A 26,827-nucleotide genomic window follows, 5' to 3' on the forward strand; every position below is an offset into this window, starting at 1 on the left:
GCAGCCCCGCACACCCGGAGGCTGACTCCCTGGGCGCCCAGCAGCTGCCTCACACACGTAGCTTCCCTAGCGCTCTCCTCCCCAGCAGAGACGTGTGCAGCTGGTTGGGGCCTGCCCCTGCGTGCCTGGGCTCCCGCCCACAGCCCCAGCTCAGGGCAAGCAGCCCCTGAGCCAAGACCTGCAGGAGGCGCAGAGCGCCCCCACCTGGAAGCCGAGTGAACAGCTGGCGGGGAGGCGAGCCTCCTCGAGGGAAGAAGAGGCAGCCCAGCCTCGTTTGGCTCAAGCCCTACTTGGCTGGAGCCGAGTGCGCCTCCAGGACGGCACAGCGCCAGCTCTGCTCAGAGGCCCGTTCTGGCAGAGTTGCTGGCGCGAGGCTGCTCTGCCTGGGCGAGCCTTGCCCAGACTTGCCTCGCTGCTAGGCTTCCTGCCCAGGAAGGAGCAGGCTGCGCGAGGCTGGGAGACGCCACTGGCGCCTTCCTGGCCTCAGCTCCGCTCCTGCCTTGCCTTTGCACCTAGGCCCCAGGCGTCCTTGGGGAGGGCTTAGGGGCCGGTGGCTTGCACACTGCCAAGGGCTCCAGCAGGAAGAGCTCTGTGCGAGGGAAGGGAAGTGCCAGTGCAGGGCTCCTCCAGCGGTTGCTTGGCCGCCCAGGCTCAGCGCCGCACGGAGTGCACCAGGCTCCCAGGGCCCCTGGCTGGGGTCTGCAGCCCCGCACACCCGGAGGCTGACTCCCTGGGCGCCCAGCAGCTGCCTCACACACGTAGCTTCCCTAGCGCTCTCCTCCCCAGCAGAGACGTGTGCAGCTGGTTGGGGCCTGCCCCTGCGTGCCTGGGCTCCCGCCCACAGCCCCAGCTCAGGGCAAGCAGCCCCTGAGCCAAGACCTGCAGGAGGCGCAGAGCGCCCCCACCTGGAAGCCGAGTGAACAGCTGGCGGGGAGGCGAGCCTCCTCGAGGGAAGAAGAGGCAGCCCAGCCTCGTTTGGCTCAAGCCCTACTTGGCTGGAGCCGAGTGCGCCTCCAGGACGGCACAGCTCCAGCTCTGCTCAGAGGCCCGATCTGGCAGAGTTGCTGGCGCGAGGCTGCTCTGCCTTGGGCGAGCCTTGCCCAGACTTGCCTCGCTGCTAGGCTTCCTGCCCAGGAAGGAGCACGCTGCGCGAGGCTGGGAGACGCCACTGGCGCCTTCCTGGCCTCAGCTCCGCTCCTGCCTTGCCTTTGCACCTAGGCCCCAGGCGTCCTTGGGGAGGGCTTAGGGGCCGGTGGCTTGCACACTGCCAAGGGCTCCAGCAGGAAGAGCTCTGTGCGAGGGAAGGGAAGGGCCAGTGCAGGGCTCCTCCAGCGGTTGCTTGGCCGCCCAGGCTCAGCGCCGCACGGAGTGCACCAGGCTCCCAGGGCCCCTGGCTGGGGTCTGCAGCCCCGCACACCCGGAGGCTGACTCCCTGGGCGCCCAGCAGCTGCCTCACACACGTAGCTTCCCTAGCGCTCTCCTCCCCAGCAGAGACGTGTGCAGCTGGTTGGGGCCTGCCCCTGCGTGCCTGGGCTCCCGCCCACAGCCCCAGCTCAGGGCAAGCAGCCCCTGAGCCAAGACCTGCAGGAGGCGCAGAGCGCCCCCACCTGGAAGCCGAGTGAACAGCTGGCGGGGAGGCGGGCCTCCTCGAGGGAAGAAGAGGCAGCCCAGCCTCGTTTGGCTCAAGCCCTACTTGGCTGGAGCCGAGTGCGCCTCCAGGACGGCAGAGCTCCAGCTCTGCTCAGAGGCCCGTTCTGGCAGAGTTGCTGGCGCGAGGCTGCTCTGCCCTGGGCGAGCCTTGCCCAGACTTGCCTCGCTGCTAGGCTTCCTGCCCAGGAAGGAGCAGGCTGCGCGAGGCTGGGAGACGCCACTGGCGCCTTCCTGGCCTTAGCTCCGCTCCTGCCTTGCCTTTGCACCTAGGCCCCAGGCGTCCTTGGGGAGGGCTTAGGGGCCGGTGGCTTGCACACTCCTAAGGGCTCCAGCAGGAAGAGCTCTGTGCGAGGGAAGGGAAGGGCCAGTGCAGGGCTCCTCCAGCGGTTGCTTGGCCGCCCAGGCTCAGCGCCGCACGGAGTGCACCAGGCTGCCAGGGCCCCTGGCTGGGGTCTGCAGCCCCGCACACCCGGAGGCTGACTCCCTGGGCGCCCAGCAGCTGCCTCACACACGTAGCTTCCCTAGCGCTCTCCTCCCCAGCAGAGACGTGTGCAGCTGGTTGGGGCCTGCCCCTGCGTGCCTGGGCTCCCGCCCACAGCCACAGCTCAGGGCAAGCAGCCCCTGAGCCAAGACCTGCAGGAGGCGCAGAGCGCCCCCACCTGGAAGCCGAGTGAACAGCTGGCGGGGAGGCGAGCCTCCTCGAGGGAAGAAGAGGCAGCCCAGCCTCGTTTGGCTCAAGCCCTACTTGGCTGGAGCCGAGTGCGCCTCCAGGACGGCAGAGCTCCAGGTCTGCTGAGAGGCCCGTTCTGGCAGAGTTGCTGGAGCGAGGCTGCTCTGCCCTGGGCGAGCCTTGCCCAGACTTGCCTCGCTGCTAGGCTTCCTGCCCAGGAAGGAGCAGGCTGGGCGAGGCTGGGAGACGCCACTGGCGCCTTCCTGGCCTCAGCTCCGCTCCTGCCTTGCCTTTGCACCTAGGCCCCAGGCGTCCTTGGGGAGGGCTTAGGGGCCGGTGGCTTGCACACTGCCAAGGGCTCCAGCAGGAAGAGCTCTGTGCGAGGGAAGGGAAGGGCCAGTGCAGGGCTCCTCCAGCGGTTGCTTGGCCGCCCAGGCTCAGCGCCGCACGGAGTGCACCAGGCTCCCAGGGCCCCTGGCTGGGCTCTGCAGCCCCGCACACCCGGAGGCTGACTCCCTGGGCGCCCAGCAGCTGCCTCACACACGTAGCTTCCCTAGCGCTCTCCTCCCCAGCAGAGACGTGTGCAGCTGGTTGGGGCCTGCCCCTGCGTGCCTGGGCTCCCGCCCACAGCCCCAGCTCAGGGCAAGCAGCCCCTGAGCCAAGACCTGCAGGAGGCCCAGAGCGCCCCCACCTGGAAGCCGAGTGAACAGCTGGCGGGGAGGCGAGCCTCCTCGAGGGAAGAAGAGGCAGCCCAGCCTCGTTTGGCTCAAGCCCTACTTGGCTGGAGCCGAGTGCGCCTCCAGGACGGCACAGCGCCAGCTCTGCTCAGAGGCCCGTTCTGGCAGAGTTGCTGGCGCGAGGCTGCTCTGCCCTGGGCGAGCCTTGCCCAGACTTGCCTCGCTGCTAGGCTTCCTGCCCAGGAAGGAGCAGGCTGCGCGAGGCTGGGAGACGCCACTGGCGCCTTCCTGGCCTCAGCTCCGCTCCTGCCTTGCCTTTGCACCTAGGCCCCAGGCGTCCTTGGGGAGGGCTTAGGGGCCGGTGGCTTGCACACTGCCAAGGGCTCCAGCAGGAAGAGCTCTGTGCGAGGGAAGGGAAGTGCCAGTGCAGGGCACCTCCAGCGGTTGCTTGGCCGCCCAGGCTCAGCGCCGCACGGAGTGCACCAGGCTCCCAGGGCCCCTGGCTGGGGTCTGCAGCCCCGCACACCCGGAGGCTGACTCCCTGGGCGCCCAGCAGCTGCCTCACACACGTAGCTTCCCTAGCGCTCTCCTCCCCAGCAGAGACGTGTGCAGCTGGTTGGGGCCTGCCCCTGCGTGCCTGGGCTCCCGCCCACAGCCCCAGCTCAGGGCAAGCAGCCCCTGAGCCAAGACCTGCAGGAGGCGCAGAGCGCCCCCACCTGGAAGCCGAGTGAACAGCTGGCGGGGAGGCGAGCCTCCTCGAGGGAAGAAGAGGCAGCCCAGCCTCGTTTGGCTCAAGCCCTACTTGGCTGGAGCCAAGTGCGCCTCCTGGACGGCAGAGCTCCAGCTCTGCTGAGAGGCCCGTTCTGGCAGAGTTGCTGGCGCGAGGCTGCTCTGCCCTGGGCGAGCCTTGCCCAGACTTGCCTCGCTGCTAGGCTTCCTGCCCAGGAAGGAGCAGGCTGCGCGAGGCTGGGAGACGCCACTGGCGCCTTCCTGGCCTCAGCTCCGCTCCTGCCTTGCCTTTGCACCTAGGCCCCAGGCGTCCTTGGGGAGGGCTTAGGGGCCGGTGGCTTGCACACTGCCAAGGGCTCCAGCAGGAAGAGCTCTGTGCGAGGGAAGGGAAGGGCCAGTGCAGGGCTCCTCCAGCGGTTGCTTGGCCGCCCAGGCTCAGCGCCGCACGGAGTGCACCAGGCTGCCAGGGCCCCTGGCTGGGGTCTGCAGCCCCGCACACCCGGAGGCTGACTCCCTGGGCGCCCAGCAGCTGCCTCACACACGTAGCTTCCCTAGCGCTCTCCTCCCCAGCAGAGACGTGTGCAGCTGGTTGGGGCCTGCCCCTGCGTGCCTGGGCTCCCGCCCACAGCCACAGCTCAGGGCAAGCAGCCCCTGAGCCAAGACCTGCAGGAGGCGCAGAGCGCCCCCACCTGGAAGCCGAGTGAACAGCTGGCGGGGAGGCGAGCCTCCTCGAGGGAAGAAGAGGCAGCCCAGCCTCGTTTGGCTCAAGCCCTACTTGGCTGGAGCCGAGTGCGCCTCCAGGACGGCAGAGCTCCAGGTCTGCTGAGAGGCCCGTTCTGGCAGAGTTGCTGGAGCGAGGCTGCTCTGCCCTGGGCGAGCCTTGCCCAGACTTGCCTCGCTGCTAGGCTTCCTGCCCAGGAAGGAGCAGGCTGGGCGAGGCTGGGAGACGCCACTGGCGCCTTCCTGGCCTCAGCTCCGCTCCTGCCTTGCCTTTGCACCTAGGCCCCAGGCGTCCTTGGGGAGGGCTTAGGGGCCGGTGGCTTGCACACTGCCAAGGGCTCCAGCAGGAAGAGCTCTGTGCGAGGGAAGGGAAGGGCCAGTGCAGGGCTCCTCCAGCGGTTGCTTGGCCGCCCAGGCTCAGCGCCGCACGGAGTGCACCAGGCTCCCAGGGCCCCTGGCTGGGCTCTGCAGCCCCGCACACCCGGAGGCTGACTCCCTGGGCGCCCAGCAGCTGCCTCACACACGTAGCTTCCCTAGCGCTCTCCTCCCCAGCAGAGATGTGTGCAGCTGGTTGGGGCCTGCCCCTGCGTGCCTGGGCTCCCGCCCACAGCCCCAGCTCAGGGCAAGCAGCCCCTGAGCCAAGACCTGCAGGAGGCCCAGAGCGCCCCCACCTGGAAGCCGAGTGAACAGCTGGCGGGGAGGCGAGCCTCCTCGAGGGAAGAAGAGGCAGCCCAGCCTCGTTTGGCTCAAGCCCTACTTGGCTGGAGCCGAGTGCGCCTCCAGGACGGCACAGCGCCAGCTCTGCTCAGAGGCCCGTTCTGGCAGAGTTGCTGGCGCGAGGCTGCTCTGCCCTGGGCGAGCCTTGCCCAGACTTGCCTCGCTGCTAGGCTTCCTGCCCAGGAAGGAGCAGGCTGCGCGAGGCTGGGAGACGCCACTGGCGCCTTCCTGGCCTCAGCTCCGCTCCTGCCTTGCCTTTGCACCTAGGCCCCAGGCGTCCTTGGGGAGGGCTTAGGGGCCGGTGGCTTGCACACTGCCAAGGGCTCCAGCAGGAAGAGCTCTGTGCGAGGGAAGGGAAGTGCCAGTGCAGGGCACCTCCAGCGGTTGCTTGGCCGCCCAGGCTCAGCGCCGCACGGAGTGCACCAGGCTCCCAGGGCCCCTGGCTGGGGTCTGCAGCCCCGCACACCCGGAGGCTGACTCCCTGGGCGCCCAGCAGCTGCCTCACACACGTAGCTTCCCTAGCGCTCTCCTCCCCAGCAGAGACGTGTGCAGCTGGTTGGGGCCTGCCCCTGCGTGCTTGGGCTCCCGCCCACAGCCCCAGCTCAGGGCAAGCAGCCCCTGAGCCAAGACCTGCAGGAGGCGCAGAGCGCCCCCACCTGGAAGCCGAGTGAACAGCTGGCGGGGAGGCGAGCCTCCTCGAGGGAAGAAGAGGCAGCCCAGCCTCGTTTGGCTCAAGCCCTACTTGGCTGGAGCCGAGTGCGCCTCCAGGACGGCAGAGCTCCAGCTCTGCTCAGAGGCCCGTTCTGGCAGAGTTGCTGGCGCGAGGCTGCTCTGCCCTGGGCGAGCCTTGCCCAGACTTGCCTCGCTGCTAGGCTTCCTGCCCAGGAAGGAGCAGGCTGGGCGAGGCTGGGAGACGCCACTGGCGCCTTCCTGGCCTCAGCTCCCCTCCTGCCTTGCCTTTGCACCTAGGCCCCAGGCGTCCTTGGGGAGGGCTTAGGGGCCGGTGGCTTGCACACTGCCAAGGGCTCCAGCAGGAAGAGCTCTGTGCGAGGGAAGGGAAGGGCCAGTGCAGGGCTCCTGCAGCGGTTGCTTGGCCGCCCAGGCTCAGCGCCGCACGGAGTGCACCAGGCTCCCAGGGCCCCTGGCTGGGCTCTGCAGCCCCGCACACCCGGAGGCTGACTCCCTGGGCGCCCAGCAGCTGCCTCACACACGTAGCTTCCCTAGCGCTCTCCTCCCCAGCAGAGACGTGTGCAGCTGGTTGGGGCCTGCCCCTGCGTGCCTGGGCTCCCGCCCACAGCCCCAGCTCAGGGCAAGCAGCCCCTGAGCCAAGACCTGCAGGAGGCCCAGAGCGCCCCCACCTGGAAGCCGAGTGAACAGCTGGCGGGGAGGCGAGCCTCCTCGAGGGAAGAAGAGGCAGCCCAGCCTCGTTTGGCTCAAGCCCTACTTGGCTGGAGCCGAGTGCGCCTCCAGGACGGCACAGCGCCAGCTCTGCTCAGAGGCCCGTTCTGGCAGAGTTGCTGGCGCGAGGCTGCTCTGCCCTGGGCGAGCCTTGCCCAGACTTGCCTCGCTGCTAGGCTTCCTGCCCAGGAAGGAGCAGGCTGCGCGAGGCTGGGAGACGCCACTGGCGCCTTCCTGGCCTCAGCTCCGCTCCTGCCTTGCCTTTGCACCTAGGCCCCAGGCGTCCTTGGGGAGGGCTTAGGGGCCGGTGGCTTGCACACTGCCAAGGGCTCCAGCAGGAAGAGCTCTGTGCGAGGGAAGGGAAGTGCCAGTGCAGGGCTCCTCCAGCGGTTGCTTGGCCGCCCAGGATCAGCGCCGCACGGAGTGCACCAGGCTCCCAGGGCCCCTGGCTGGGGTCTGCAGCCCCGCACACCCGGAGGCTGACTCCCTGGGCGCCCAGCAGCTGCCTCACACACGTAGCTTCCCTAGCGCTCTCCTCCCCAGCAGAGACGTGTGCAGCTGGTTGGGGCCTGCCCCTGCGTGCCTGGGCTCCCGCCCACAGCCCCAGCTCAGGGCAAGCAGCCCCTGAGCCAAGACCTGCAGGAGGCGCAGAGCGCCCCCACCTGGAAGCCGAGTGAACAGCTGGCGGGGAGGCGAGCCTCCTCGAGGGAAGAAGAGGCAGCCCAGCCTCGTTTGGCTCAAGCCCTACTTGGCTGGAGCCGAGTGCGCCTCCAGGACGGCAGAGCTCCAGCTCTGCTGAGAGGCCCGTTCTGGCAGAGTTGCTGGCGCGAGGCTGCTCTGCCCTGGGCGAGCCTTGCCCAGACTTGCCTCGCTGCTAGGCTTCCTGCCCAGGAAGGAGCAGGCTGCGCGAGGCTGGGAGACGCCACTGGCGCCTTCCTGGCCTCAGCTCCGCTCCTGCCTTGCCTTTGCACCTAGGCCCCAGGCGTCCTTGGGGAGGGCTTAGGGGCCGGTGGCTTGCACACTGCCAAGGGCTCCAGCAGGAAGAGCTCTGTGCGAGGGAAGGGAAGGGCCAGTGCAGGGCTCCTCCAGCGGTTGCTTGGCCGCCCAGGCTCAGCGCCGCACGGAGTGCACCAGGCTGCCAGGGCCCCTGGCTGGGGTCTGCAGCCCCGCACACCCGGAGGCTGACTCCCTGGGCGCCCAGCAGCTGCCTCACACACCTAGCTTCCCTAGCGCTCTCCTCCCCAGCAGAGACGTGTGCAGCTGGTTGGGGCCTGCCCCTGCGTGCCTGGGCTCCCGCCCACAGCCCCAGCTCAGGGCAAGCAGCCCCTGAGCCAAAACCTGCAGGAGGCGCAGAGCGCCCCCACCTGGAAGCCGAGTGAACAGCTGGCGGGGTGGCGAGCCTCCTCGAGGGAAGAAGAGGCAGCCCAGCCTCGTTTGGCTCAAGCCCTACTTGGCTGGAGCCGTGTGCGCCTCCAGGACGGCAGAGCTCCAGCTCTGCTCAGAGGCCCGTTCTGGCAGAGTTGCTGGCGCGAGGCTGCTCTGCCCTGGGCGAGCCTTGCCCAGACTTGCCTCGCTGCTAGGCTTCCTGCCCAGGAAGGAGCAGGCTGCGCGAGGCTGGGAGACGCCACTGGCGCCTTCCTGGCCTCAGCTCCGCTCCTGCCTTGCCTTTGCACCTAGGCCCCAGGCGTCCTTGGGGAGGGCTTAGGGGCCGGTGGCTTGCACACTGCCAAGGGCTCCAGCAGGAAGAGCTCTGTGCGAGGGAAGGGAAGGGCCAGTGCAGGGCTCCTCCAGCGGTTGCTTGGCCGCCCAGACTCAGCGCCGCACGGAGTGCACCAGGCTCCCAAGGCCCCTGGCTGGGGTCTGCAGCCCCGCACACCCGGAGGCTGACTCCCTGGGCGCCCAGCAGCTGCCTCACACACGTAGCTTCCCTAGCGCTCTCGTCCCCAGCAGAGACGTGTGCAGCTGGTTGGGGCCTGCCCCTGCGTGCCTGGGCTCCCACCCACAGCCCCAGCTCAGGGCAAGCAGCCCCTGAGCCAAGACCTGCAGGAGGCGCAGAGCGCCCCCACCTGGAAGCCGAGTGAACAGCTGGCGGGGAGGCGAGCCTCCTCGAGGGAAGAAGAGGCAGCCCAGCCTCGTTTGGCTCAAGCCCTACTTGGCTGGAGCCGAGTGCGCCTCCAGGACGGCAGAGCTCCAGGTCTGCTGAGAGGCCCGTTCTGGCAGAGTTGCTGGAGCGAGGCTGCTCTGCCCTGGGCGAGCCTTGCCCAGACTTGCCTCGCTGCTAGGCTTCCTGCCCAGGAAGGAGCAGGCTGGGCGAGGCTGGGAGACGCCACTGGCGCCTTCCTGGCCTCAGCTCCGCTCCTGCCTTGCCTTTGCACCTAGGCCCCAGGCGTCCTTGGGGAGGGCTTAGGGGCCGGTGGCTTGCACACTGCCAAGGGCTCCAGCAGGAAGAGCTCTGTGCGAGGGAAGGGAAGGGCCAGTGCAGGGCTCCTCCAGCGGTTGCTTGGCCGCCCAGGCTCAGCGCCGCACGGAGTGCACCAGGCTGCCAGGGCCCCTGGCTGGGGTCTGCAGCCCCGCACACCCGGAGGCTGACTCCCTGGGCGCCCAGCAGCTGCCTCACACACGTAGCTTCCCTAGCGCTCTCCTCCCCAGCAGAGACGTGTGCAGCTGGTTGGGGCCTGCCCCTGCGTGCCTGGGCTCCCGCCCACAGCCCCAGCTCAGGGCAAGCAGCCCCTGAGCCAAGACCTGCAGGAGGCGCAGAGCGCCCCCACCTGGAAGCCGAGTGAACAGCTGGCGGGGAGGCGAGCCTCCTCGAGGGAAGAAGAGGCAGCCCAGCCTCGTTTGGCTCAAGCCCTACATGGCTGGAGCCGAGTGCGCCTCCAGGACGGCACAGCGCCAGCTCTGCTCAGAGGCCCGTTGTGGCAGAGTTGCTGGCGCGAGGCTGCTCTGCCCTGGGCGAGCCTTGCCCAGACTTGCCTCGCTGCTAGGCTTCCTGCCCAGGAAGGAGCAGGCTGCGCGAGGCTGGGAGACGCCACTGGCGCCTTCCTGGCCTCAGCTCCGCTCCTGCCTTGCCTTTGCACCTAGGCCCCAGGCGTCCTTGGGGAGGGCTTAGGGGCCGGTGGCTTGCACACTGCCAAGGGCTCCAGCAGGAAGAGCTCTGTGCGAGGGAAGGGAAGTGCCAGTGCAGGGCTCCTCCAGCGGTTGCTTGGCCGCCCAGGCTCAGCGCCGCACGGAGTGCACCAGGCTCCCAGGGCCCCTGGCTGGGGTCTGCAGCCCCGCACACCCGGAGGCTGACTCCCTGGGCGCCCAGCAGCTGCCTCACACACGTAGCTTCCCTAGCGCTCTCCTCCCCAGCAGAGACGTGTGCAGCTGGTTGGGGCCTGCCCCTGCGTGCCTGGGCTCCCGCCCACAGCCCCAGCTCAGGGCAAGCAGCCCCTGAGCCAAGACCTGCAGGAGGCGCAGAGCGCCCCCACCTGGAAGCCGAGTGAACAGCTGGCGGGGAGGCGAGCCTCCTCGAGGGAAGAAGAGGCAGCCCAGCCTCGTTTGGCTCAAGCCCTACTTGGCTGGAGCCGAGTGCGCCTCCAGGACGGCAGAGCTCCAGCTCTGCTGAGAGGCCCGTTCTGGCAGAGTTGCTGGCGCGAGGCTGCTCTGCCCTGGGCGAGCCTTGCCCAGACTTGCCTCGCTGCTAGGCTTCCTGCCCAGGAAGGAGCAGGCTGCGCGAGGCTGGGAGACGCCACTGGCGCCTTCCTGGCCTCAGCTCCGCTCCTGCCTTGCCTTTGCACCTAGGCCCCAGGCGTCCTTGGGGAGGGCTTAGGGGCCGGTGGCTTGCACACTGCCAAGGGCTCCAGCAGGAAGAGCTCTGTGCGAGGGAAGGGAAGGGCCAGTGCAGGGCTCCTCCAGCGGTTGCTTGGCCGCCCAGGCTCAGCGCCGCACGGAGTGCACCAGGCTGCCAGGGCCCCTGGCTGGGGTCTGCAGCCCCGCACACCCGGAGGCTGACTCCCTGGGCGCCCAGCAGCTGCCTCACACACGTAGCTTCCCTAGCGCTCTCCTCCCCAGCAGAGACGTGTGCAGCTGGTTGGGGCCTGCCCCTGCGTGCCTGGGCTCCCGCCCACAGCCCCAGCTCAGGGCAAGCAGCCCCTGAGCCAAGACCTGCAGGAGGCGCAGAGCGCCCCCACCTGGAAGCCGAGTGAACAGCTGGCGGGGTGGCGAGCCTCCTCGAGGGAAGAAGAGGCAGCCCAGCCTCGTTTGGCTCAAGCCCTACTTGGCTGGAGCCGTGTGCGCCTCCAGGACGGCAGAGCTTCAGCTCTGCTCAGAGGCCCGTTCTGGCAGAGTTGCTGGCGCGAGGCTGCTCTGCCCTGGGCGAGCCTTGCCCAGACTTGCCTCGCTGCTAGGCTTCCTGCCCAGGAAGGAGCAGGCTGCGCGAGGCTGGGAGACGCCACTGGCGCCTTCCTGGCCTCAGCTCCGCTCCTGCCTTGCCTTTGCACCTAGGCCCCAGGCGTCCTTGGGGAGGGCTTAGGGGCCGGTGGCTTGCACACTGCCAAGGGCTCCAGCAGGAAGAGCTCTGTGCGAGGGAAGGGAAGGTCTAGTGCAGGGCTCCTCCAGCGGTTGCTTGGCCGCCCAGGCTCAGCGCCGCACGGAGTGCACCAGGCTGCCAGGGCCCCTGGCTGGGGTCTGCAGCCCCGCACACCCGGAGGCTGACTCCCTGGGCGCCCAGCAGCTGCCTCACACACGTAGCTTCCCTAGCGCTCTCCTCCCCAGCAGAGACGTGTGCAGCTGGTTGGGGCCTGCCCCTGCGTGCCTGGGCTCCCGCCCACAGCCCCAGCTCAGGGCAAGCAGCCCCTGAGCCAAGACCTGCAGGAGGCGCAGAGCGCCCCCACCTGGAAGCCGAGTGAACAGCTGGCGGGGTGGCGAGCCTCCTCGAGGGAAGAAGAGGCAGCCCAGCCTCGTTTGGCTCAAGCCCTACTTGGCTGGAGCCGTGTGCGCCTCCAGGACGGCAGAGCTTCAGCTCTGCTCAGAGGCCCGTTCTGGCAGAGTTGCTGGCGCGAGGCTGCTCTGCCCTGGGCGAGCCTTGCCCAGACTTGCCTCGCTGCTAGGCTTCCTGCCCAGGAAGGAGCAGGCTGCGCGAGGCTGGGAGACGCCACTGGCGCCTTCCTGGCCTCAGCTCCGCTCCTGCCTTGCCTTTGCACCTAGGCCCCATGCGTCCTTGGGGAGGGCTTAGGGGCCGGTGGCTTGCACACTGCCAAGGGCTCCAGCAGGAAGAGCTCTGTGCGAGGGAAGGGAAGGGCCAGTGCAGGGCTCCTCCAGCGGTTGCTTGGCCGCCCAGACTCAGCGCCGCACGGAGTGCACCAGGCTCCCAGGGCCCCTGGCTGGGGTCTGCAGCCCCGCACACCCGGAGGCTTACTCCCTGGGCGCCCAGCAGCTGCCTCACACACGTAGCTTCCCTAGCGCTCTCGTCCCCAGCAGAGACATGTGCAGCTGGTTGGGGCCTGCCCCTGCGTGCCTGGGCTCCCACCCACACCCCCAGCTCAGGGCAAGCAGCCCCTGAGCCAAGACCTGCAGGAGGCGCAGAGCGCCCCCACCTGGAAGCCGAGTGAACAGCTGGCGGGGAGGCGAGCCTCCTCGAGGGAAGAAGAGGCAGCCCAGCCTCGTTTGGCTCAAGCCCTACTTGGCTGGAGCCGAGTGCGCCTCCAGGACGGCAGAGCTCCAGGTCTGCTGAGAGGCCCGTTCTGGCAGAGTTGCTGGAGCGAGGCTGCTCTGCCCTGGGCGAGCCTTGCCCAGACTTGCCTCGCTGCTAGGCTTCCTGCCCAGGAAGGAGCAGGCTGCGCGAGGCTGGGAGACGCCACTGGCGCCTTCCTGGCCTCAGCTCCGCTCCTGCCTTGCCTTTGCACCTAGGCCCCAGGCGTCCTTGGGGAGGGCTTAGGGGCCGGTGGCTTGCACACTGCCAAGGGCTCCAGCAGGAAGAGCTCTGTGCGAGGGAAGGGAAGTGCCAGTGCAGGGCTCCTCCAGCGGTTGCTTGGCCGCCCAGGCTCAGCGCCGCACGGAGTGCACCAGGCTCCCAGGGCCCCTGGATGGGGTCTGCAGCCCCGCACACCCGGAGGCTGACTCCCTGGGCGCCCAGCAGCTGCCTCACACACGTAGCTTCCCTAGCGCTCTCGTCCCCAGCAGAGACGTGTGCAGCTGGTTGGGGCCTGCCCCTGCGTGCCTGGGCTCCCGCCCACAGCCCCAGCTCAGGGCAAGCAGCCCCTGAGCCAAGACCTGCAGGAGGCGCAGAGCGCCCCCACCTGGAAGCCGAGTGAACAGCTGGCGGGGAGGCGAGCCTCCTCGAGGGAAGAAGAGGCAGCCCAGCCTCGTTTGGCTCAAGCCCTACTTGGCTGGAGCCGAGTGCGCCTCCAGGACGGCAGAGCTCCAGCTCTGCTCAGAGGCCCGTTGTGGCAGAGTTGCTGGCGCGAGGCTGCTCTGCCCTGGGCGAGCCTTGCCCAGACTTGCCTCGCTGCTAGGCTTCCTGCCCAGGAAGGAGCAGGCTGCGCGAGGCTGGGAGACGCCACTGGCGCCTTCCTGGCCTCAGCTCCGCTCCTGCCTTGCCTTTGCACCTAGGCCCCATGCGTCCTTGGGGAGGGCTTAGGGGCCGGTGGCTTGCACACTGCCAAGGGCTCCAGCAGGAAGAGCTCTGTGCGAGGGAAGGGAAGGGCCAGTGCAGGGCTCCTCCAGCGGTTGCTTGGCCGCCCAGGCTCAGCGCCGCACGGAGTGCACCAGGCTCCCAGGGCCCCTGGCTGGGGTCTGCAGCCCCGCACACCCGGAGGCTGACTCCCTGGGCGCCCAGCAGCTGCCTCACACACGTAGCTTCCCTAGCGCTCTCCTCCCCAGCAGAGACGTGTGCAGCTGGTTGGGGCCTGCCCCTGCGTGCCTGGGCTCCCGCCCACAGCCCCAGCTCAGGGCAAGCAGCCCCTGAGCCAAGACCTGCAGGAGGCGCAGAGCGCCCCCACCTGGAAGCCGAGTGAACAGCTGGCGGGGAGGCGAGCCTCCTCGAGGGAAGAGGAGGCAGCCCAGCCTCGTTTGGCTCAAGCCCTACATGGCTGGAGCCGAGTGCGCCTCCAGGACGGCACAGCGCCAGCTCTGCTCAGAGGCCCGTTGTGGCAGAGTTGCTGGCGCGAGGCTGCTCTGCCCTGGGCGAGCCTTGCCCAGACTTGCCTCGCTGCTAGGCTTCCTGCCCAGGAAGGAGCAGGCTGCGCGAGGCTGGGAGACGCCACTGGCGCCTTCCTGGCCTCAGCTCCGCTCCTGCCTTGCCTTTGCACCTAGGCCCCAGGCGTCCTTGGGGAGGGCTTAGGGGCCGGTGGCTTGCACACTGCCAAGGGCTCCAGCAGGAAGAGCTCTGTGCGAGGGAAGGGAAGTGCCAGTGCAGGGCTCCTCCAGCGGTTGCTTGGCCGCCCAGGCTCAGCGCCGCACGGAGTGCACCAGGCTCCCAGGGCCCCTGGCTGGGGTCTGCAGCCCCGCACACCCGGAGGCTGACTCCCTGGGCGCCCAGCAGCTGCCTCACACACGTAGCTTCCCTAGCGCTCTCCTCCCCAGCAGAGACGTGTGCAGCTGGTTGGGGCCTGCCCCTGCGTGCCTGGGCTCCCGCCCACAGCCCCAGCTCAGGGCAAGCAGCCCCTGAGCCAAGACCTGCAGGAGGCGCAGAGCGCCCCCACCTGGAAGCCGAGTGAACAGCTGGCGGGGAGGCGAGCCTCCTCGAGGGAAGAAGAGGCAGCCCAGCCTCGTTTGGCTCAAGCCCTACTTGGCTGGAGCCGAGTGCGCCTCCAGGACGGCAGAGCTCCAGCTCTGCTGAGAGGCCCGTTCTGGCAGAGTTGCTGGCGCGAGGCTGCTCTGCCCTGGGCGAGCCTTGCCCAGACTTGCCTCGCTGCTAGGCTTCCTGCCCAGGAAGGAGCAGGCTGCGCGAGGCTGGGAGACGCCACTGGCGCCTTCCTGGCCTCAGCTCCGCTCCTGCCTTGCCTTTGCACCTAGGCCCCAGGCGTCCTTGGGGAGGGCTTAGGGGCCGGTGGCTTGCACACTGCCAAGGGCTCCAGCAGGAAGAGCTCTGTGCGAGGGAAGGGAAGTGCCAGTGCAGGGCTCCTCCAGCGGTTGCTTGGCCGCCCAGGCTCAGCGCCGCACGGAGTGCACCAGGCTGCCAGGGCCCCTGGCTGGGGTCTGCAGCCCCGCACACCCGGAGGCTGACTCCCTGGGCGCCCAGCAGCTGCCTCACACACGTAGCTTCCCTAGCGCTCTCCTCCCCAGCAGAGACGTGTGCAGCTGGTTGGGGCCTGCCCCTGCGTGCCTGGGCTCCCGCCCACAGCCCCAGCTCAGGGCAAGCAGCCCCTGAGCCAAGACCTGCAGGAGGCGCAGAGCGCCCCCACCTGGAAGCCGAGTGAACAGCTGGCGGGGTGGCGAGCCTCCTCGAGGGAAGAAGAGGCAGCCCAGCCTCGTTTGGCTCAAGCCCTACTTGGCTGGAGCCGTGTGCGCCTCCAGGACGGCAGAGCTTCAGCTCTGCTCAGAGGCCCGTTCTGGCAGAGTTGCTGGCGCGAGGCTGCTCTGCCCTGGGCGAGCCTTGCCCAGACTTGCCTCGCTGCTAGGCTTCCTGCCCAGGAAGGAGCAGGCTGCGCGAGGCTGGGAGACGCCACTGGCGCCTTCCTGGCCTCAGCTCCGCTCCTGCCTTGCCTTTGCACCTAGGCCCCATGCGTCCTTGGGGAGGGCTTAGGGGCCGGTGGCTTGCACACTGCCAAGGGCTCCAGCAGGAAGAGCTCTGTGCGAGGGAAGGGAAGGGCCAGTGCAGGGCTCCTCCAGCGGTTGCTTGGCCGCCCAGACTCAGCGCCGCACGGAGTGCACCAGGCTCCCAGGGCCCCTGGCTGGGGTCTGCAGCCCCGCACACCCGGAGGCTGACTCCCTGGGCGCCCAGCAGCTGCCTCACACACGTAGCTTCCCTAGCGCTCTCGTCCCCAGCAGAGACGTGTGCAGCTGGTTGGGGCCTGCCCCTGCGTGCCTGGGCTCCCACCCACAGCCCCAGCTCAGGGCAAGCAGCCCCTGAGCCAAGACCTGCAGGAGGCGCAGAGCGCCCCCACCTGGAAGCCGAGTGAACAGCTGGCGGGGAGGCGAGCCTCCTCGAGGGAAGAAGAGGCAGCCCAGCCTCGTTTGGCTCAAGCCCTACTTGGCTGGAGCCGAGTGCGCCTCCAGGACGGCAGAGCTCCAGGTCTGCTGAGAGGCCCGTTCTGGCAGAGTTGCTGGAGCGAGGCTGCTCTGCCCTGGGCGAGCCTTGCCCAGACTTGCCTCGCTGCTAGGCTTCCTGCCCAGGAAGGAGCAGGCTGGGCGAGGCTGGGAGACGCCACTGGCGCCTTCCTGGCCTCAGCTCCGCTCCTGCCTTGCCTTTGCACCTAGGCCCCAGGCGTCCTTGGGGAGGGCTTAGGGGCCGGTGGCTTGCACACTGCCAAGGGCTCCAGCAGGAAGAGCTCTGTGCGAGGGAAGGGAAGGGCTAGTGCAGGGCTCCTCCAGCGGTTGCTTGGCCGCCCAGGCTCAGCGCCGCACGGAGTGCACCAGGCTCCCAGGGCCCCTGGCTGGGCTCTGCAGCCCCGCACACCCGGAGGCTGACTCCCTGGGCGCCCAGCAGCTGCCTCACACACGTAGCTTCCCTAGCGCTCTCCTCCCCAGCAGAGACGTGTGCAGCTGGTTGGGGCCTGCCCCTGCGTGCCTGGGCTCCCGCCCACAGCCCCAGCTCAGGGCAAGCAGCCCCTGAGCCAAGACCTGCAGGAGGCGCAGAGCGCCCCCACCTGGAAGCCGAGTGAACAGCTGGCGGGGAGGCGAGCCTCCTCGAGGGAAGAAGAGGCAGCCCAGCCTCGTTTGGCTCAAGCCCTACTTGGCTGGAGCCGAGTGCGCCTCCAGGACGGCACAGCGCCAGCTCTGCTCAGAGGCCCGTTCTGGCAGAGTTGCTGGCGCGAGGCTGCTCTGCCCTGGGCGAGCCTTGCCCAGACTTGCCTCGCTGCTAGGCTTCCTGCCCAGGAAGGAGCAGGCTGCGCGAGGCTGGGAGACGCCACTGGCGCCTTCCTGGCCTCAGCTCCGCTCCTGCCTTGCCTTTGCACCTAGGCCCCAGGCGTCCTTGGGGAGGGCTTAGGGGCCGGTGGCTTGCACACTGCCAAGGGCTCCAGCAGGAAGAGCTCTGTGCGAGGGAAGGGAAGTGCCAGTGCAGGGCTCCTCCAGCGGTTGCTTGGCCGCCCAGGCTCAGCGCCGCACGGAGTGCACCAGGCTCCCAGGGCCCCTGGCTGGGGTCTGCAGCCCCGCACACCCGGAGGCTGACTCCCTGGGCGCCCAGCAGCTGCCTCACACACGTAGCTTCCCTAGCGCTCTCCTCCCCAGCAGAGACGTGTGCAGCTGGTTGGGGCCTGCCCCTGCGTGCCTGGACTCCCGCCCACAGCCCCAGCTCAGGGCAAGCAGCCCCTGAGCCAAGACCTGCAGGAGGCGCAAAGCGCCCCCACCTGGAAGCCGAGTGAACAGCTGGCGGGGAGGCGAGCCTCCTCGAGGGAAGAAGAGGCAGCCCAGCCTCGTTTGGCTCAAGCCCTACTTGGCTGGAGCCGAGTGCGCCTCCAGGACGGCAGAGCTCCAGCTCTGCTCAGAGGCCCGTTCTGGCAGAGTTGCTGGCGCGAGGCTGCTCTGCCCTGGGCGAGCCTTGCCCAGACTTGCCTCGCTGCTAGGCTTCCTGCCCAGGAAGGAGCAGGCTGCGCGAGGCTGGGAGACGCCACTGGCGCCTTCCTGGCCTCAGCTCCGCTCCTGCCTTGCCTTTGCACCTAGGCCCCAGGCGTCCTTGGGGAGGGCTTAGGGGCCGGTGGCTTGCACACTGCCAAGGGCTCCAGCAGTAAGAGCTCTGTGCGAGGGAAGGGAAGGGCCAGTGCAGGGCTCCTCCAGCGGTTGCTTGGCCGCCCAGGCTCAGCGCCGCACGGAGTGCACCAGGCTCCCAGGGCCCCTGGCTGGGGTCTGCAGCCCCGCACACCCGGAGGCTGACTCCCTGGGCGCCCAGCAGCTGCCTCACACACGTAGCTTCCCTAGCGCTCTCCTCCCCAGCAGAGACGTGTGCAGCTGGTTGGGGCCTGCCCCTGCGTGCCTGGGCTCCCGCCCACAGCCCCAGCTCAGGGCAAGCAGCCCCTGAGCCAAGACCTGCAGGAGGCGCAGAGCGCCCCCACCTGGAAGCCGAGTGAACAGCTGGCGGGGAGGCGAGCCTCCTCGAGGGAAGAAGAGGCAGCCCAGCCTCGTTTGGCTCAAGCCCTACTTGGCTGGAGCCGTGTGCGCCTCCAGGACGGCAGAGCTCCAGCTCTGCTCAGAGGCCCGTTCTGGCAGAGTTGCTGGCGCGAGCCTGCTCTGCCCTGGGCGAGCCTTGCCCAGACTTGCCTCGCTGCTAGGCTTCCTGCCCAGGAAGGAGCAGGCTGCGCGAGGCTGGGAGACGCCACTGGCGCCTTCCTGGCCTCAGCTCCGCTCCTGCCTTGCCTTTGCACCTAGGCCCCATGCGTCCTTGGGGAGGGCTTAGGGGCCGGTGGCTTGCACACTGCCAAGGGCTCCAGCAGGAAGAGCTCTGTGCGAGGGAAGGGAAGGGCCAGTGCAGGGCTCCTCCAGCGGTTGCTTGGCCGCCCAGACTCAGCGCCGCACGGAGTGCACCAGGCTCCCAGGGCCCCTGGCTGGGGTCTGCAGCCCCGCACACCCGGAGGCTTACTCCCTGGGCGCCCAGCAGCTGCCTCACACACGTAGCTTCCCTAGCGCTCTCGTCCCCAGCAGAGACGTGTGCAGCTGGTTGGGGCCTGCCCCTGCGTGCCTGGGCTCCCGCCCACAGCCCCAGCTCAGGGCAAGCAGCCCCTGAGCCAAGACCTGCAGGAGGCGCAGAGCGCCCCCACCTGGAAGCCGAGTGAACAGCTGGCGGGGAGGCGAGCCTCCTCGAGGGAAGAAGAGGCAGCCCAGCCTCGTTTGGCTCAAGCCCTACTTGGCTGGAGCCGAGTGCGCCTCCAGGACGGCAGAGCTCCAGGTCTGCTGAGAGGCCCGTTCTGGCAGAGTTGCTGGAGCGAGGCTGCTCTGCCCTGGGCGAGCCTTGCCCAGACTTGCCTCGCTGCTAGGCTTCCTGCCCAGGAAGGAGCAGGCTGGGCGAGGCTGGGAGACGCCACTGGCGCCTTCCTGGCCTCAGCTCCGCTCCTGCCTTGCCTTTGCACCTAGGCCCCAGGCGTCCTTGGGGAGGGCTTAGGGGCCGGTGGCTTGCACACTGCCAAGGGCTCCAGCAGGAAGAGCTCTGTGCGAGGGAAGGGAAGGGCCAGTGCAGGGCTCCTCCAGCGGTTGCTTGGCCGCCCAGGCTCAGCGCCGCACGGAGTGCACCAGGCTCCCAGGGCCCCTGGATGGGGTCTGCAGCCCCGCACACCCAGAGGCTGACTCCCTGGGCGCCCAGCAGCTGCCTCACACACGTAGCTTCCCTAGCGCTCTCCTCCCCAGCAGAGACGTGTGCAGCTGGTTGGGGCCTGCCCCTGCGTGCCTGGGCTCCCGCCCACAGCCCCAGCTCAGGGCAAGCAGCCCCTGAGCCAAGACCTGCAGGAGGCGCAGAGCGCCCCCACCTGGAAGCCGAGTGAACAGCTGGCGGGGAGGCGAGCCTCCTCGAGGGAAGAAGAGGCAGCCCAGCCTCGTTTGGCTCAAGCCCTACTTGGCTGGAGCCGAGTGCGCCTCCAGGACGGCACAGCGCCAGCTCTGCTCAGAGGCCCGTTGTGGCAGAGTTGCTGGCGCGAGGCTGCTCTGCCCTGGGCGAGCCTTGCCCAGACTTGCCTCGCTGCTAGGCTTCCTGCCCAGGAAGGAGCAGGCTGCGCGAGGCTGGGAGACGCCACTGGCGCCTTCCTGGCCTCAGGTCCGCTCCTGCCTTGCCTTTGCACCTAGGCCCCATGCGTCCTTGGGGAGGGCTTAGGGGCCGGTGGCTTGCACACTGCCAAGGGCTCCAGCAGGAAGAGCTCTGTGCGAGGGAAGGGAAGTGCCAGTGCAGGGCTCCTCCAGCGGTTGCTTGGCCGCCCAGGCTCAGCGCCGCACGGAGTGCACCAGGCTGCCAGGGCCCCTGGCTGGGGTCTGCAGCCCCGCACACCCGGAGGCTGACTCCCTGGGCGCCCAGCAGCTGCCTCACACACGTAGCTTCCCTAGCGCTCTCCTCCCCAGCAGAGACGTGTGCAGCTGGTTGGGGCCTGCCCCTGCGTGCCTGGGCTCCCGCCCACAGCCCCAGCTCAGGGCAAGCAGCCCCTGAGCCAAGACCTGCAGGAGGCGCAGAGCGCCCCCACCTGGAAGCCGAGTGAACAGCTGGCGGGGTGGCGAGCCTCCTCGAGGGAAGAAGAGGCAGCCCAGCCTCGTTTGGCTCAAGCCCTACTTGGCTGGAGCCGTGTGCGCCTCCAGGACGGCAGAGCTTCAGCTCTGCTCAGAGGCCCGTTCTGGCAGAGTTGCTGGCGCGAGGCTGCTCTGCCCTGGGCGAGCCTTGCCCAGACTTGCCTCGCTGCTAGGCTTCCTGCCCAGGAAGGAGCAGGCTGCGCGAGGCTGGGAGACGCCACTGGCGCCTTCCTGGCCTCAGCTCCGCTCCTGCCTTGCCTTTGCACCTAGGCCCCAGGCGTCCTTGGGGAGGGCTTAGGGGCCGGTGGCTTGCACACTGCCAAGGGCTCCAGCAGGAAGAGCTCTGTGCGAGGGAAGGGAAGTGCCAGTGCAGGGCTCCTCCAGCGGTTGCTTGGCCGCCCAGGCTCAGCGCCGCACGGAGTGCACCAGGCTCCCAGGGCCCCTGGCTGGGGTCTGCAGCCCCGCACACCCGGAGGCTGACTCCCTGGGCGCCCAGCAGCTGCCTCACACACGTAGCTTCCCTAGCGCTCTCCTCCCCAGCAGAGACGTGTGCAGCTGGTTGGGGCCTGCCCCTGCGTGCCTGGACTCCCGCCCACAGCCCCAGCTCAGGGCAAGCAGCCCCTGAGCCAAGACCTGCAGGAGGCGCAAAGCGCCCCCACCTGGAAGCCGAGTGAACAGCTGGCGGGGAGGCGAGCCTCCTCGAGGGAAGAAGAGGCAGCCCAGCCTCGTTTGGCTCAAGCCCTACTTGGCTGGAGCCGAGTGCGCCTCCAGGACGGCAGAGCTCCAGCTCTGCTCAGAGGCCCGTTCTGGCAGAGTTGCTGGCGCGAGGCTGCTCTGCCCTGGGCGAGCCTTGCCCAGACTTGCCTCGCTGCTAGGCTTCCTGCCCAGGAAGGAGCAGGCTGCGCGAGGCTGGGAGACGCCACTGGCGCCTTCCTGGCCTCAGCTCCGCTCCTGCCTTGCCTTTGCACCTAGGCCCCAGGCGTCCTTGGGGAGGGCTTAGGGGCCGGTGGCTTGCACACTGCCAAGGGCTCCAGCAGTAAGAGCTCTGTGCGAGGGAAGGGAAGTGCCAGTGCAGGGCTCCTCCAGCGGTTGCTTGGCCGCCCAGGCTCAGCGCCGCACGGAGTGCACCAGGCTCCCAGGGCCCCTGGCTGGGGTCTGCAGCCCCGCACACCCGGAGGCTGACTCCCTGGGCGCCCAGCAGCTGCCTCACACACGTAGCTTCCCTAGCGCTCTCCTCCCCAGCAGAGACGTGTGCAGCTGGTTGGGGCCTGCCCCTGCGTGCCTGGGCTCCCGCCCACAGCCCCAGCTCAGGGCAAGCAGCCCCTGAGCCAAGACCTGCAGGAGGCGCAGAGCGCCCCCACCTGGAAGCCGAGTGAACAGCTGGCGGGGAGGCGAGCCTCCTCGAGGGAAGAAGAGGCAGCCCAGCCTCGTTTGGCTCAAGCCCTACTTGGCTGGAGCCGAGTGCGCCTCCAGGACGGCAGAGCTCCAGCTCTGCTGAGAGGCCCGTTCTGGCAGAGTTGCTGGCGCGAGGCTGCTCTGCCCTGGGCGAGCCTTGCCCAGACTTGCCTCGCTGCTAGGCTTCCTGCCCAGGAAGGAGCAGGCTGCGCGAGGCTGGGAGACGCCACTGGCGCCTTCCTGGCCTCAGCTCCGCTCCTGCCTTGCCTTTGCACCTAGGCCCCAGGCGTCCTTGGGGAGGGCTTAGGGGCCGGTGGCTTGCACACTGCCAAGGGCTCCAGCAGGAAGAGCTCTGTGCGAGGGAAGGGAAGGGCCAGTGCAGGGCTCCTCCAGCGGTTGCTTGGCCGCCCAGGCTCAGCGCCGCACGGAGTGCACCAGGCTGCCAGGGCCCCTGGCTGGGGTCTGCAGCCCCGCACACCCGGAGGCTGACTCCCTGGGCGCCCAGCAGCTGCCTCACACACGTAGCTTCCCTAGCGCTCTCCTCCCCAGCAGAGACGTGTGCAGCTGGTTGGGGCCTGCCCCTGCGTGCCTGGGCTCCCGCCCACAGCCCCAGCTCAGGGCAAGCAGCCCCTGAGCCAAGACCTGCAGGAGGCGCAGAGCGCCCCCACCTGGAAGCCGAGTGAACAGCTGGCGGGGTGGCGAGCCTCCTCGAGGGAAGAAGAGGCAGCCCAGCCTCGTTTGGCTCAAGCCCTACTTGGCTGGAGCCGAGTGCGCCTCCAGGACGGCAGAGCTCCAGCTCTGCTGAGAGGCCCGTTCTGGCAGAGTTGCTGGCGCGAGGCTGCTCTGCCCTGGGCGAGCCTTGCCCAGACTTGCCTCGCTGCTAGGCTTCCTGCCCAGGAAGGAGCAGGCTGCGCGAGGCTGGGAGACGCCACTGGCGCCTTCCTGGCCTCAGCTCCGCTCCTGCCTTGCCTTTGCACCTAGGCCCCAGGCGTCCTTGGGGAGGGCTTAGGGGCCGGTGGCTTGCACACTGCCAAGGGCTCCAGCAGGAAGAGCTCTGTGCGAGGGAAGGGAAGGGCCAGTGCAGGGCTCCTCCAGCGGTTACTTGGCCGCCCAGGCTCAGCGCCGCACGGAGTGCACCAGGCTGCCAGGGCCCCTGGCTGGGGTCTGCAGCCCCGCACACCCGGAGGCTGACTCCCTGGGCGCCCAGCAGCTGCCTCACACACGTAGCTTCCCTAGCGCTCTCCTCCCCAGCAGAGACGTGTGCAGCTGGTTGGGGCCTGCCCCTGCGTGCCTGGGCTCCCGCCCACAGCCCCAGCTCAGGGCAAGCAGCCCCTGAGCCAAGACCTGCAGGAGGCGCAGAGCGCCCCCACCTGGAAGCCGAGTGAACAGCTGGCGGGGTGGCGAGCCTCCTCGAGGGAAGAAGAGGCAGCCCAGCCTCGTTTGGCTCAAGCCCTACTTGGCTGGAGCCGTGTGCGCCTCCAGGACGGCAGAGCTTCAGCTCTGCTCAGAGGCCCGTTCTGGCAGAGTTGCTGGCGCGAGGCTGCTCTGCCCTGGGCGAGCCTTGCCCAGACTTGCCTCGCTGCTAGGCTTCCTGCCCAGGAAGGAGCAGGCTGCGCGAGGCTGGGAGACGCCACTGGCGCCTTCCTGGCCTCAGCTCCGCTCCTGCCTTGCCTTTGCACCTAGGCCCCATGCGTCCTTGGGGAGGGCTTAGGGGCCGGTGGCTTGCACACTGCCAAGGGCTCCAGCAGGAAGAGCTCTGTGCGAGGGAAGGGAAGGGCCAGTGCAGGGCTCCTCCAGCGGTTGCTTGGCCGCCCAGACTCAGCGCCGCACGGAGTGCACCAGGCTCCCAGGGCCCCTGGCTGGGGTCTGCAGCCCCGCACACCCGGAGGCTGACTCCCTGGGCGCCCAGCAGCTGCCTCACACACGTAGCTTCCCTAGCGCTCTCGTCCCCAGCAGAGACGTGTGCAGCTGGTTGGGGCCTGCCCCTGCGTGCCTGGGCTCCCACCCACAGCCCCAGGTCAGGGCAAGCAGCCCCTGAGCCAAGACCTGCAGGAGGCGCAGAGCGCCCCCACCTGGAAGCCGAGTGAACAGCTGGCGGGGAGGCGAGCCTCCTCGAGGGAATAAGAGGCAGCCCAGCCTCGTTTGGCTCAAGCCCTACTTGGCTGGAGCCGAGTGCGCCTCCAGGACGGCAGAGCTCCAGGTCTGCTGAGAGGCCCGTTCTGGCAGAGTTGCTGGAGCGAGGCTGCTCTGCCCTGGGCGAGCCTTGCCCAGACTTGCCTCGCTGCTAGGCTTCCTGCCCAGGAAGGAGCAGGCTGGGCGAGGCTGGGAGACGCCACTGGCGCCTTCCTGGCCTCAGCTCCGCTCCTGCCTTGCCTTTGCACCTAGGCCCCAGGCGTCCTTGGGGAGGGCTTAGGGGCCGGTGGCTTGCACACTGCCAAGGGCTCCAGCAGGAAGAGCTCTGTGCGAGGGAAGGGAAGGGCCAGTGCAGGGCTCCTCCAGCGGTTGCTTGGCCGCCCAGGCTCAGCGCCGCACGGAGTGCACCAGGCTCCCAGGGCCCCTGGCTGGGGTCTGCAGCCCCGCACACCCGGAGGCTGACTCCCTGGGCGCCCAGCAGCTGCCTCACACACGTAGCTTCCCTAGCGCTCTCCTCCCCAGCAGAGACGTGTGCAGCTGGTTGGGGCCTGCCCCTGCGTGCCTGGGCTCCCGCCCACAGCCCCAGCTCAGGGCAAGCAGCCCCTGAGCCAAGACCTGCAGGAGGCGCAGAGCGCCCCCACCTGGAAGCCGAGTGAACAGCTGGCGGGGAGGCGAGCCTCCTCGAGGGAAGAAGAGGCAGCCCAGCCTCGTTTGGCTCAAGCCCTACTTGGCTGGAGCCGAGTGCGCCTCCAGGACGGCACAGCGCCAGCTCTGCTCAGAGGCCCGTTCTGGCAGAGTTGCTGGCGCGAGGCTGCTCTGCCCTGGGCGAGCCTTGCCCAGACTTGCCTCGCTGCTAGGCTTCCTGCCCAGGAAGGAGCAGGCTGCGCGAGGCTGGGAGACGCCACTGGCGCCTTCCTGGCCTCAGCTCCGCTCCTGCCTTGCCTTTGCACCTAGGCCCCAGGCGTCCTTGGGGAGGGCTTAGGGGCCGGTGGCTTGCACACTGCCAAGGGCTCCAGCAGGAAGAGCTCTGTGCGAGGGAAGGGAAGTGCCAGTGCAGGGCTCCTCCAGCGGTTGCTTGGCCGCCCAGGCTCAGCGCCGCACGGAGTGCACCAGGCTCCCAGGGCCCCTGGCTGGGGTCTGCAGCCCCGCACACCCGGAGGCTGACTCCCTGGGCGCCCAGCAGCTGCCTCACACACGTAGCTTCCCTAGCGCTCTCCTCCCCAGCAGAGACGTGTGCAGCTGGTTGGGGCCTGCCCCTGCGTGCCTGGACTCCCGCCCACAGCCCCAGCTCAGGGCAAGCAGCCCCTGAGCCAAGACCTGCAGGAGGCGCAAAGCGCCCCCACCTGGAAGCCGAGTGAACAGCTGGCGGGGAGGCGAGCCTCCTCGAGGGAAGAAGAGGCAGCCCAGCCTCGTTTGGCTCAAGCCCTACTTGGCTGGAGCCGAGTGCGCCTCCAGGACGGCAGAGCTCCAGCTCTGCTCAGAGGCCCGTTCTGGCAGAGTTGCTGGCGCGAGGCTGCTCTGCCCTGGGCGAGCCTTGCCCAGACTTGCCTCGCTGCTAGGCTTCCTGCCCAGGAAGGAGCAGGCTGCGCGAGGCTGGGAGACGCCACTGGCGCCTTCCTGGCCTCAGCTCCGCTCCTGCCTTGCCTTTGCACCTAGGCCCCAGGCGTCCTTGGGGAGGGCTTAGGGGCCGGTGGCTTGCACACTGCCAAGGGCTCCAGCAGTAAGAGCTCTGTGCGAGGGAAGGGAAGGGCCAGTGCAGGGCTCCTCCAGCGGTTGCTTGGCCGCCCAGGCTCAGCGCCGCACGGAGTGCACCAGGCTCCCAGGGCCCCTGGCTGGGGTCTGCAGCCCCGCACACCCGGAGGCTGACTCCCTGGGCGCCCAGCAGCTGCCTCACACACGTAGCTTCCCTAGCGCTCTCCTCCCCAGCAGAGACGTGTGCAGCTGGTTGGGGCCTGCCCCTGCGTGCCTGGGCTCCCGCCCACAGCCCCAGCTCAGGGCAAGCAGCCCCTGAGCCAAGACCTGCAGGAGGCGCAGAGCGCCCCCACCTGGAAGCCGAGTGAACAGCTGGCGGGGAGGCGAGCCTCCTCGAGGGAAGAAGAGGCAGCCCAGCCTCGTTTGGCTCAAGCCCTACTTGGCTGGAGCCGTGTGCGCCTCCAGGACGGCAGAGCTCCAGCTCTGCTCAGAGGCCCGTTCTGGCAGAGTTGCTGGCGCGAGCCTGCTCTGCCCTGGGCGAGCCTTGCCCAGACTTGCCTCGCTGCTAGGCTTCCTGCCCAGGAAGGAGCAGGCTGCGCGAGGCTGGGAGACGCCACTGGCGCCTTCCTGGCCTCAGCTCCGCTCCTGCCTTGCCTTTGCACCTAGGCCCCATGCGTCCTTGGGGAGGGCTTAGGGGCCGGTGGCTTGCACACTGCCAAGGGCTCCAGCAGGAAGAGCTCTGTGCGAGGGAAGGGAAGGGCCAGTGCAGGGCTCCTCCAGCGGTTGCTTGGCCGCCCAGACTCAGCGCCGCACGGAGTGCACCAGGCTCCCAGGGCCCCTGGCTGGGGTCTGCAGCCCCGCACACCCGGAGGCTTACTCCCTGGGCGCCCAGCAGCTGCCTCACACACGTAGCTTCCCTAGCGCTCTCGTCCCCAGCAGAGACGTGTGCAGCTGGTTGGGGCCTGCCCCTGCGTGCCTGGGCTCCCACCCACAGCCCCAGCTCAGGGCAAGCAGCCCCTGAGCCAAGACCTGCAGGAGGCGCAGAGCGCCCCCACCTGGAAGCCGAGTGAACAGCTGGCGGGGAGGCGAGCCTCCTCGAGGGAAGAAGAGGCAGCCCAGCCTCGTTTGGCTCAAGCCCTACTTGGCTGGAGCCGAGTGCGCCTCCAGGACGGCAGAGCTCCAGGTCTGCTGAGAGGCCCGTTCTGGCAGAGTTGCTGGAGCGAGGCTGCTCTGCCCTGGGCGAGCCTTGCCCAGACTTGCCTCGCTGCTAGGCTTCCTGCCCAGGAAGGAGCAGGCTGGGCGAGGCTGGGAGACGCCACTGGCGCCTTCCTGGCCTCAGCTCCGCTCCTGCCTTGCCTTTGCACCTAGGCCCCAGGCGTCCTTGGGGAGGGCTTAGGGGCCGGTGGCTTGCACACTGCCAAGGGCTCCAGCAGGAAGAGCTCTGTGCGAGGGAAGGGAAGGGCCAGTGCAGGGCTCCTCCAGCGGTTGCTTGGCCGCCCAGGCTCAGCGCCGCACGGAGTGCACCAGGCTCCCAGGGCCCCTGGATGGGGTCTGCAGCCCCGCACACCCGGAGGCTGACTCCCTGGGCGCCCAGCAGCTGCCTCACACACGTAGCTTCCCTAGCGCTCTCCTCCCCAGCAGAGACGTGTGCAGCTGGTTGGGGCCTGCCCCTGCGTGCCTGGGCTCCCGCCCACAGCCCCAGCTC

This window comes from Ovis canadensis, chromosome 20 (genome assembly GCF_042477335.2).
Source record: "Ovis canadensis isolate MfBH-ARS-UI-01 breed Bighorn chromosome 20, ARS-UI_OviCan_v2, whole genome shotgun sequence".
NCBI lineage: Eukaryota > Metazoa > Chordata > Mammalia > Artiodactyla > Bovidae > Ovis > Ovis canadensis.